This window comes from Rhinoderma darwinii, chromosome 5 (assembly GCF_050947455.1).
Source record: "Rhinoderma darwinii isolate aRhiDar2 chromosome 5, aRhiDar2.hap1, whole genome shotgun sequence".
NCBI classification, from domain to species: Eukaryota; Metazoa; Chordata; class Amphibia; order Anura; family Rhinodermatidae; genus Rhinoderma; species Rhinoderma darwinii.
The window spans coordinates 103949369-103959851 of record NC_134691.1 but is presented as its reverse complement, the minus strand read 5'-3'; positions in this window follow the sequence as shown (position 1 = coordinate 103959851).

Here is a 10483-nt window from a genome sequence, read left to right as displayed (position 1 = left end):
ATAAGAAAAAAGAAAAACACAAATAAATAAAATTTATTTCAATAACACACTAAAAGCAAATTTATATAACATTTTTTTTTTTACGTGACACCTGTCCATCGTTAGAAATCTACACTTCTTTCCAATTGGAGCAAGAATCCATCATCTCTAGACAGGGCCATGGTACTATCCCAGGAGACCAAATCATCATTGAAGTGTTTGGAGACTCCAAGCAATGGATCCTTCAAGATGGTGCAGGGGGCTGCCCATATGGGATCATGGGGAGCCCAAGTTGCTTGGTCACACCTTGAGAATTTCCGCTCCTCTAACTGGAGGGATGTAAGAGCAGTTGTCAAAACCCTCTTCAGTTTCCAAACCAGATCAGAGGGAAAGCGGTAAGGATATACTCTGACAACACAACTACAGTTGCATATATATATTTATATATATTAACCTCCAGGGGGGAACAAAGTCTCCTATCCTCCCATGAAACTTTCTCTCATTACAATTTTGAGGAGCACTTCACTGCCCTTATGGCAGTCCATGTGAAAAAGTTCAGACATCATTGCAGACCAACTAACCAGGGGCAGAGTTTCCTTGGGGAAAGGAGCCAGAGCAAGAACATCTTTCAGAAAGTTACCAAACTAACAGGATTTAAGTGGACCTGATGGCGACACAGAGCAATGCCAAGGAGAAAAGATTCTGCTCGCTTTTATAATGAGGGTCATCCTTTGGTGAAAGCTGCTTTCTCGATTTAAAGTGGAACTTTTCCCTGGTATGCGTCTTTCTGCTGATAAAGATAAGGGCAGATCAGGTGTGTGTGATGGTCATTGCGCTTTTCTGGGCCAAGAGAATCTGGATCTCACTGTTACTACAGATGAGCCAGGGCCAATGGTGAAAATTACTATCAACTCCTCAACTACTGATGCAGGGTCCTCAAGTGTGCTACCAATTGAGAACTCCAGATGATGGTCTGGTTGTTGATGACTCCCTACTCATAGGTCCATGGTAAACCCTCAGTCATTCTTGGGTTAAAACAACAAACCGAGTGTATGCTCATATAAAAACGATCTTTTAGGACTGGTGCAGGCCCAGGGAGCAGCCAACAATATCTTCAATTTTGACTTTCTCCGAGTTTGGTATAATCGGGACCTTAGCCCCAACACCCTTAAATTTCAAGCATCAACAATCTCTGCCTTTTAAAAGCCTATCCCTGTTAAATCACCTGTTGCTTCACCATTTTCAGAAAGCAACATAGATGTCCACGGAAATCCCAAAGTGGGATCTAGTCCTGGTGCTTAAAAGGCTCTCAACAGCTTTTTGCACCCCTCAAGGAGGTGACCTTCAAATTCCTATGCTTCGAGTATATTTTCTTACAGCAATAAAATCCGCCAAAAAGTTAAAAATCCAGGCATCGTCAGTCAGGGCACCTTACATAGCACTTTTTTCAGACCAACTCTGTACTGAAAAACCTTCATCATTTATTCCCAAAGTTCCCACCTTTCCCAAACTAAATGAGGAAATTGTGCTCACCTCTTTTCCCAAATTCGTCTTCCCAGGAGGAGGAAAGGCTGCACACCTTAGATTCCTGCAGATGTCTTCAGATTTTCATGAAAAGATCCAGAAAAGAAGACCATCGCTTTATAATGTTTGCAGTGAAGTAGAGGCAGGAAAGCTTCAAAGGCCACACTATCAAGATGAATTAAAGATGCATCACTCTATTCTACGTTTCCAAGGGTGTACAACCTCCTCTGATGGTGCCCATTCTACGCAAGCAATGTCTACCTCATAGGCTAACCAGAACAAGGTTCCCATTGAGCAAGTAAAGCCTTAGGCCTTATTCACATGGCCATGTTAGGTCTGTGATATACGGGCCACGTGTCGGCCGCCATTTCCCGGACCAAACAAAGTTCAGGGAGCCGGGCTCCTAGCATCATAGTTATGTATGACGCTAGGTGTACCTGCCGCCCCGTGGGAATACTGTCCCGTACTGAAACATGCTCTGCCAGCTTCTTATACTCCTGTGACCCTATGCCATAATTTTTTTTTTTCTCCACACTTATGTACCTTTTTACTCCTAGGTCTACAATAAAATAAAATATGCCAGCTTAAAGAGGATCTGTCACGAGTTTATTAATTCCCTATATTCTAACTAATCCAATAGGAGCTATGATGCTGATAACTACAGTGTGATTTTTGTTCAAAAATGTTTATTATTTGCAAGCTTACGAACAGGAGGCGACTCTTTCTTTTCACTCTAGGCAGTATAATGTTTTCTGTATGACGCTGTCCAATCAGCATACAGCTTCTCCCCCTTCCGTCCCCAGCAACACAGCCTGATAATATAATATACGGCTTCCTTTCCCCACTGTGTTTTCAACTGGTGATACCTCCGGTTGTTTCACAGCTAGAACTGCAATCCAAAATAAGGCTGTTTTAAGTGACCCCCCCGTCCCTCATGAGTCTCTCATACTGCTTGAAGCAGCTTCATACTAATAGGATAGCGTCAGAGGCAGTGAAGTATCTCCACCTCAGGAGAATCGCAGGTGTTGACATTCATTTCTCAAGTATAGGCTCGTTTACATATTTAGAAAAAAAAGCTCATAACTTTTAAAATAATAAACTTTTTGGGATACAATTTTCACTAGCATTATCAGTGTGACAGCGCCTATTGGATTAGCTAGGAGATAGGGCATTATTAAACTAGTGACAGATCCTCTTTATGGAGGGAGACATGCTAGTATTAAAATCGGGACATTCGCTTTCTGGCTCTATAGCGGTTCCAGATTTTGGACATAGGTGTGTCCCTATGCTTTTGTCCATATAGTGTATATCCTCTTAATCATTGACTTCAGGTGTCATTGCCACAAGTGTATAAAATCAAGCACATAGCCATGCAGTCTGACTTTACAAGCATTTGTGAAAGAATGGGTCGTTCTCAAGAGCTTACTGAATTTGACCGTGGTCCTGTAATAGGATAGCATGGTTGCAACACTCTAGTTTGTGGAAAAAAAAAATCTGATTAACTGATTTCCCTGATTAGCATTTTAGGAGCCACAGCAACTTAGCCACAAAGTAGCAGACCATGTAAAGTTACAGAGTGGGGTCGCCGAGTGCTGAGGCGCATATGCATAGAAGTAACCAATGCTCTGCTAAATCAATAACTGCAGAATTCCAAATTTCCTCTAGCATTAATTCATTAAGGGAGAGAGAAAAACCTGAACCGCAGATCCACTATGCTATATTTGATCTATCGCAGCGCGGCAAAATGTAAAAATGTATAAACGTGAGGTTCTTAGTAAACTATTTGATCAAACTGTATAAGCCCACTTGCCACTTCACCTCTTTTAAGTGGGTCCCTACTATATCAAGTGCAGTATCGCATGACAACCAATGCTGCTACGACACACCACCTCTGGCATTAACATCCACACAAAAACTGTGCGCCAGGAGCTTCATGGAATGGGTTTCCATGGCTGAACAGTTGCATTTAAGACTTACATTACCATGCAAAATGCCAAGCATCGGATGGAGTGGTGTAATGTACACCACCACTGGACTCTGGAGCAGTGGAAACGTGTTCTGTGGAGTGATTAATCACGCTGCGCTATCTGGTAGTCTGATGGACGAGTCTGAGTTTCGTGAATGCAAGGAGAACGTCACCTTCCTGATTAAATTGTGCCAACTGTAGAGTAAAGTGGAGGAGAAATAATGGTATGGGGTTGTTTTTCACATGTTGGACTAGGCCCTTTAGGATTTCCCATTACTTAAACTAATGCTTCAGCATATCAAGGCATTTTAGACAATTGTATGCTTCCAACTTTATGGGAACAGTTTGGTGAAGGCCCTTTTCTGTTCCAGCATGACTGTGCCCTAGTGCACAAAGCAAGTTCCATAAAGACATGGTTGGGTGAGTTTGGCGTGGAAGAACTAGACTAACCCTAACAGATGCCTGGTAGTTTTACACTGACAGGCAATAATACACTGCAATACAGAAGTATTGCAGTTTATTACAAAAGCAATCAAATGATCACATAGTAAAGTCCCCTAGTGGGACTAAATACAAAAGTAAAAAAAAAGTTACATAGTTACATAAAGACACATGTCCATCAAGTTCAACCAAGGGATGGGAAAAGGGAAATAAAAAATGTGTACACATAGGAGCTTATATTTTTTTGTTCTAGGAAATTATCCAAGCCTCCCTTAACCCCTTCCCTCTTTGGCCGCTTTTGACCTTCCTGACAGAGCCTCATTTTTCAAATCTGACATGTTTCACTTTACGTGGTAATAACTCCGGAATGCTTTTACCTATCCAAGCGATTCTGAGATTATTTTCTCGTGACACATTGGACTTTATGTTACTGGCAAAATTTGCCCGATACATTCAGTATTTAATTGTGAAAAACACCAAAATTTAGCAAAAAATTTCAAAAATTAGCATTTTTCTCAATTTAAATGTATCTGCTTGTAAGACAGGCAGTTATACCACACAAAAATGTTGCTAACTAACATCCCCCATATGTCTACTTTAGATTGGCATCGTTTTTTGAACATCATTTTATTTTTCTAGGGCGTTACAAGGCTTAGAACTTTAGCAGCAATTTCTCACATTTTCAAGAAAATTTCAAAATGCTATTTTTACAGGGGCCAGTTCAGTTGTGAAGTAGCTTTGAGGTCCTTCGATATTAGAAACCCCCAATAAGTCACCCCATTTTAAAACTGCACCCCTCAAAGTATTCAAGACAGCATTTAGAACGTTTCTTAACCCTTTAGACATTGCGCAGGAATTAAGGCAAAGTAGGGGTGAAATTTACAAAGTTCATTATTTTTTTCCAGAAATTCATTTTGAATCCATTTGTTTTGTACCACAGAATGTTTTACCCAAGAAATGCAACTCAATATTTATTGCCCAGGTTCTGCAGTTTTAGGAAATATCCCACATGTGGCTTTAGTGTGCTACTGGACTGAAGCATCGGCCTCAGAAGCAAAGGTGCACATAGAGGATTTTGGGCCTCCTTTTTATTAGAATATATTTTAGGCACCATGTCAGCTTTGAACAGGTCTAGTGGAACTAAAACAGTGGAAACCCCCCAAAACTGACCCCATTTGGGAAACTACACCCCTCGAGGAATTTATCTAGGGGTGTAGCAAGCATTTTGACCGGCCAGTTTTTTTGCAAACATTTTTGGAACTAGGCCATGAAAATGAAAATCTAAATTTTTCCAAATAAAATGTAGGTTTAGCTAATTTTTTTTCATTTCCAAAAGAACTAAAGAAGAAAAAGCACCACCACATTTGTAGAGCAATTTCTCCTGAGTAAAACAATACCCCACATGTGGTAATAAACGGTTGTTTGGACACACGGCAGGGCTTAGAAGGGAAAGAGCGCCATTTGGCTCTTGGAGATCAAATTTAGCAGGAATGGTTTGCGGAGGCCATGTCATATTTGCAAAGCCCCTGAGGTGACAAAACAGTGGAAACCCCCAACAAGTGACCCCATTTTGGAAACTATACCCCTTGAGGAAATTATCTAGGGGTATAGTGAGCCTTTTAACCCCACAGGTTTTTTGCAGAAATTTTTGCAAGTAGGCTGTGAAAATGAAAATCTACATTTTTTCAAATAAAATGTAGGTTTAGCTAATTTTTTTTCATTTCCACAAGGACTAAAGGAGAAAAAGCACTGCAACATTTGCAAAGCATCTTCTCCCGAGTAAAACAATACCCCACATGTGGTCACAAACATCTGTTTTGACACACGGTAGGGCTCAGAATGGAACTAGCACCATTTGGATTTTGGAATCGTTTCTGGGCGCCATGTTACATTTGCTGAGCCCCTGTAGTACTAGTACAGTGGAAACACCCCAAAAGTGACTCCATTTTGGAAACTGCACCCCCTAAGGAATCATCTAGGGGTATAGTGAAAATTTTGATCCCAAAGGTTTTTTGCTGAATTAATTAGAATTAAGCCATGAAAATGAAAAATAAATTTTTTTTTTCCAACAAGATGTAGTTTTAGATACACATTTTTCATTTTTGCAAGGAATAGAGAAGAAAAAGCACCCCAACATTTGTAAAGTAATTTCTCCCGAGTACGGTAACACCCGATATGAGGTTATAATCAGCTGTTTACATATATGGGAGCATTCAGAAGAAAAGGAGCGGTATTTATCTTTTGGCGCGTAGATTTTGCTGGAATGGTTTGCGGACACCATGTTGCATTTGCAAAACCACTGATGTACCAAACAAAAGTGACCCCGTTTTAGAAACTACACCCCTAAAGGCATTTATCAAGGGGTGTAGTGAGAATTTAGACTCCACAGGTGTTTTTCAGAAATGAATACGCAGTGGATTGTGCAAAGTGAAAATTGCAATTTCTCCACTGATCTGCCCATTCACCGCACAAGATGTTGTGCCCCTAGAGAATCTTACCCCATAAATTGTTAAGCAGGTTCTCCCGGGTATGGTAATGCATTACTTGTGGCCATAAATTGCTGTTTGGGCACACTGTAGGGCTAAGAAGGGAAAGACTGCCATTTTTAGCATGGCTTTTGCTTGGTAATTTTGTTTGAGTTTTGCTGGTATTCAGTTTATAATGTGGTGGCATATGTAATCTGTGCGGAGTATATCAGGGTATATGTAATCTGTGCGGGGTACATCAGGGCATAATAAGAGGGTATAATAATGGGGTAAATAATACAATTATCCATAGGTGTGTGTTACGCTGTGGAGCGATCCGTTATGCGCAGGCCGGTGTCACACTGAAACCTTATCCCTTATCCCCCTTTTGTAACACTCTGCACCTTTTGGGGACTTTTTCTCCTTCGTAGTTTGGGAAATATTACTGGGAAAGTTTTGCGCTGGTATAATACGGCGCCCTCGCTTCCAGCGGATGTGCCATGTCCATTCCCTTTCCTAGTTCCTACTATGGCCCTGAAACTGAAGGAATGTTCCCCTCCGGCCTGCGCATTGAGATGTTTTTTTATCACCACATTTCTAGTGCTGTAACTTTTTTGTTTTTCAGTTGATTGAGCGGTGTGCGGGCTTGTTTTTTGCGATATGGGCTGTAGATTTTATTGGTACCATTTTAGAACACATACGACTTTTTGCTTTTTATTTCATTTTTTGGTGAAGGAAATTACCAAAAACAAGCAATTCTGGAATAGTTTTTTATTGGGGTTTTTTTCAGCATCCACAGTGCGCCCTAAATTACATGTTAGCTTTATTCTGCGGGTCGATACGATTACGGCGATACCAAATTTATATAGTTTTTTTTATGTATTGCAGCTTTTGCACAATAAAATCACTTTTTTTATAAAATCATTTGTTTTCTGTGTCGCCATATTCTAAGACCCATAACTTTTTTATTTTTGCGTGCACGAAACGGTGTCAGGGATTATTTTTTGCAGGACAGATTGCCGTTTTTATTAGTACTATTTTGGAGTAAATGTGACTTTTTGATCACTTTTTATAGCATTTTTTGGAAGGAGATGTGACCTAAAAACAAAGATTCTGGCATTGGTTTTCATGTTTGTTTTTTTACGCCGTTCACCGTGCGGGATAAATTACATAATTGTTTTGTACTTTGGGTCGTTACGGACGCGGCGATACCAATTATGTATAGTTTTTTTTATTTTTACGTTTTTTCCCATAATAAAAGACTTACTATGGGAAAAAAGTCAGTTTAGCTTTATTTTTATTTGAAATGTGTGTGTTTTTATTGTTTTACCACATTTTTATTAACTTTTTTTTACTTTTTTTTACTTGTCCCACTAGGGGACATGAGGGCCTGATGCCCCGATCGCTACTCTAATACACTGCACTACATACGTAGTGCAGTGTATTAGCGCTGTCAGTTATTCACTGACAGCAAGCCTATGAGGAAGCCCGCAGGCGGGTCCTCATCGGCTCCCGTACAAGGCAGACTCGGACGCCATTTTCTGGCGTCCGATTGCCACAGCAACCCAGCGATTGCATCACTGGGTTGCCGGTCGGGTGAAAATTGCTCTATTGAGCGCAGCATCTGAGGGGTTAATCTGCCGGATCGTAGAATAGCTCCGGTCCTGGCAGTTACAGGAGGGTGCCAGCTGTATAATACAGCTGTCACCCCGCAGTGATGGTGCCGGCTCTGCTTCTGAGCCCGCACCATCACTGCGCCGTACTTATACGGCGCTTTGCCGGAAGCACCTCCCGACAGCGCCGTATATATACGGCGGATGTCGGGAAGGGGTTAAAGCCATCTACTGTCCCTGCTGTGACCAGCTCCTGCGGTAGACTATTCCATAGATTCACAGTTCTCACAGTAAAGAAGGCTTGTCGGCCCTGCTGGTTGAAACTTTTTTTTTTTTTCTTCCAGACGAAGGGAGTGCCCCCTTGTTTTTTGAGGGGGTTTTACATGGAACGGGATTTCACTATATTTTTTGTATGTGCCATGCATATATTTATATAAGTTAATCATGTTCCCCCCTTAGTAGTCTTTTTTCAAGGCTAAATAGGTTTAGTTCTTTTAATCTTTCATCATAACTTAGATTCTCCATGCCCCTTATTAGCTTTGTTGCTCTTCTTTGTATTTTTTCCAACTCCAGTCATCCTTTCTATGAACTGGAGCCCAGAACTGAACTGCATATTCTAGATGAGGCCTCACTAATGCTTTGTAAAGTGATAATATTATATCCGTGCCCCGCGAGTCCATGCCTCTTTTAATACACGACAATATCTTGCTGGCCTTTGAAGCAGCTGATTGACATTGCATGCCTTTAAAGGCATGGTGTCGCCCCAAAAACATGTTTTTTTTTTAAAATTTAAACATTTAGTGTGTGGGTGATTAAACATTGTTCAAATTTTTTTTATTTTTTTCGCGAGTCAGGAAATATTATAAATTTTTTCAAATTTTTCAAAATTTATAATACTACCCATTTTTGGTCACTAGATGGAGCTAGTTGGAGCTAGTTCCCAAAATTGCAGCATTGCAACATTGGGTTAAAAGCTATCGCTCTAGTGAGCTCTCTGCATCCCCCCTCCTTTATCCTAGCTAGTGCCGGGATAAACGAGGGGTTTGAAAGGTTTAACCTCCTACACTGTGTGTCGCCATTTTTTGAGGTAACCCACAGTGTAGTAGGTTTACATACAGTAGTAAACACACACAAACACTAACATACATTGAAATCGCTTACCTGCTCCTGCCGCCGCGGCTCCCTCCGGCCCGTCCGCTCCCTTTGCTGTCGCTGTTCCATGTGCACAAGTCCGGAAGCCGCGACCGGAAGTAGTAATATTACAGTCCGGCCGCGACTTCCGGTCCACAGGAAAATGGCGCCGGACGGCGCCAATTTCGAATAGGACTGTGTGGGAGCGGCGCATGCGCAGTTCCCACACAGACGCCGTACACGGACGTGAATGGGACGGGAGCCGTTCACAGTCCCTATGGGACTGTGGCTGCCGTACTCCATGTCTGTGTGTGTCGTTAATCGACACACACAGAAATGGAACAAAAAATGGCAGCCCCCATAGGGAAGAAAAAGTGTAAAAATAAGAAAAAGTAAAACACAAACACACAAATGAATAAAAACGTTTTTATTAAAGCACTAACATCTTTAACATATAAAAAAAATTATTTGCCATGACACTGTTCCTTTAATTAGTTTATGATTTACAAGTACACCCAGATCCTTCTCAACAAGTGAATCACCCAGTGTAGCTCCCCCTAGGACATATGATGCATGCATGCAGGTTGTTCGTACCCAGGTACATAACTTTACATTTATCTACATTAAGGCTTTATTCAGACGAACGTAAAATACGCGCGTGCAACGCGTGTGATTTTCACGCGCGTTGCCCGGACCTATATTAGTCTAGGAGGCCGTGCAGACATGTGCGTGGTTTTTGCGCAGCGTTGCTCCGTTGCCAAAAAGGCACGACATGTCCGTTGATTCAGCGTTTTCAACGCATCACGCACCCATTGAAGTCAATGGGTGCGTGAAAACAACGCAGGGCACACGGAAGCACCTCCGTACGCACAGCGTTTTTCACGCAACACTTGTTAAGTCTATGTAAATGAGTTGAGCAGACTAGACAAAACAACTACAAACCAGGAAGTGGCTTTTCACTTTGAGCACATGCGCACAGTTTAAACTGACATCTGCAGCAATAGTAGTTTTTTTTACCTGTAAAACCACCCAAAAACAACAAACACGGGCCAAAGTGTGACGTAACGTGAAATCTTGACTGTAACATGTGCTCACAGCAAGCAGGTGTTGGAGGTGTCTTTTTGTAGGCTGCCCTCTCCATTACTCCACCCTCCGTTGTTTTGACGCGCGTAAAAAACGCATGCCATACGCGCATTAAATACGCTATCACGCTGCCCAAACGGATGCCACACGCAACTCCAACGCAACCGAAACGGCGCGTTTTTCACGCGCGCAAAAACGCAACGTTCGTGTGAATCCAGCCTAAACCTCATTTGCCAAGTGGACGCCCAAACACTCAGTTTCTTTAAATCTGCTTGCAATTC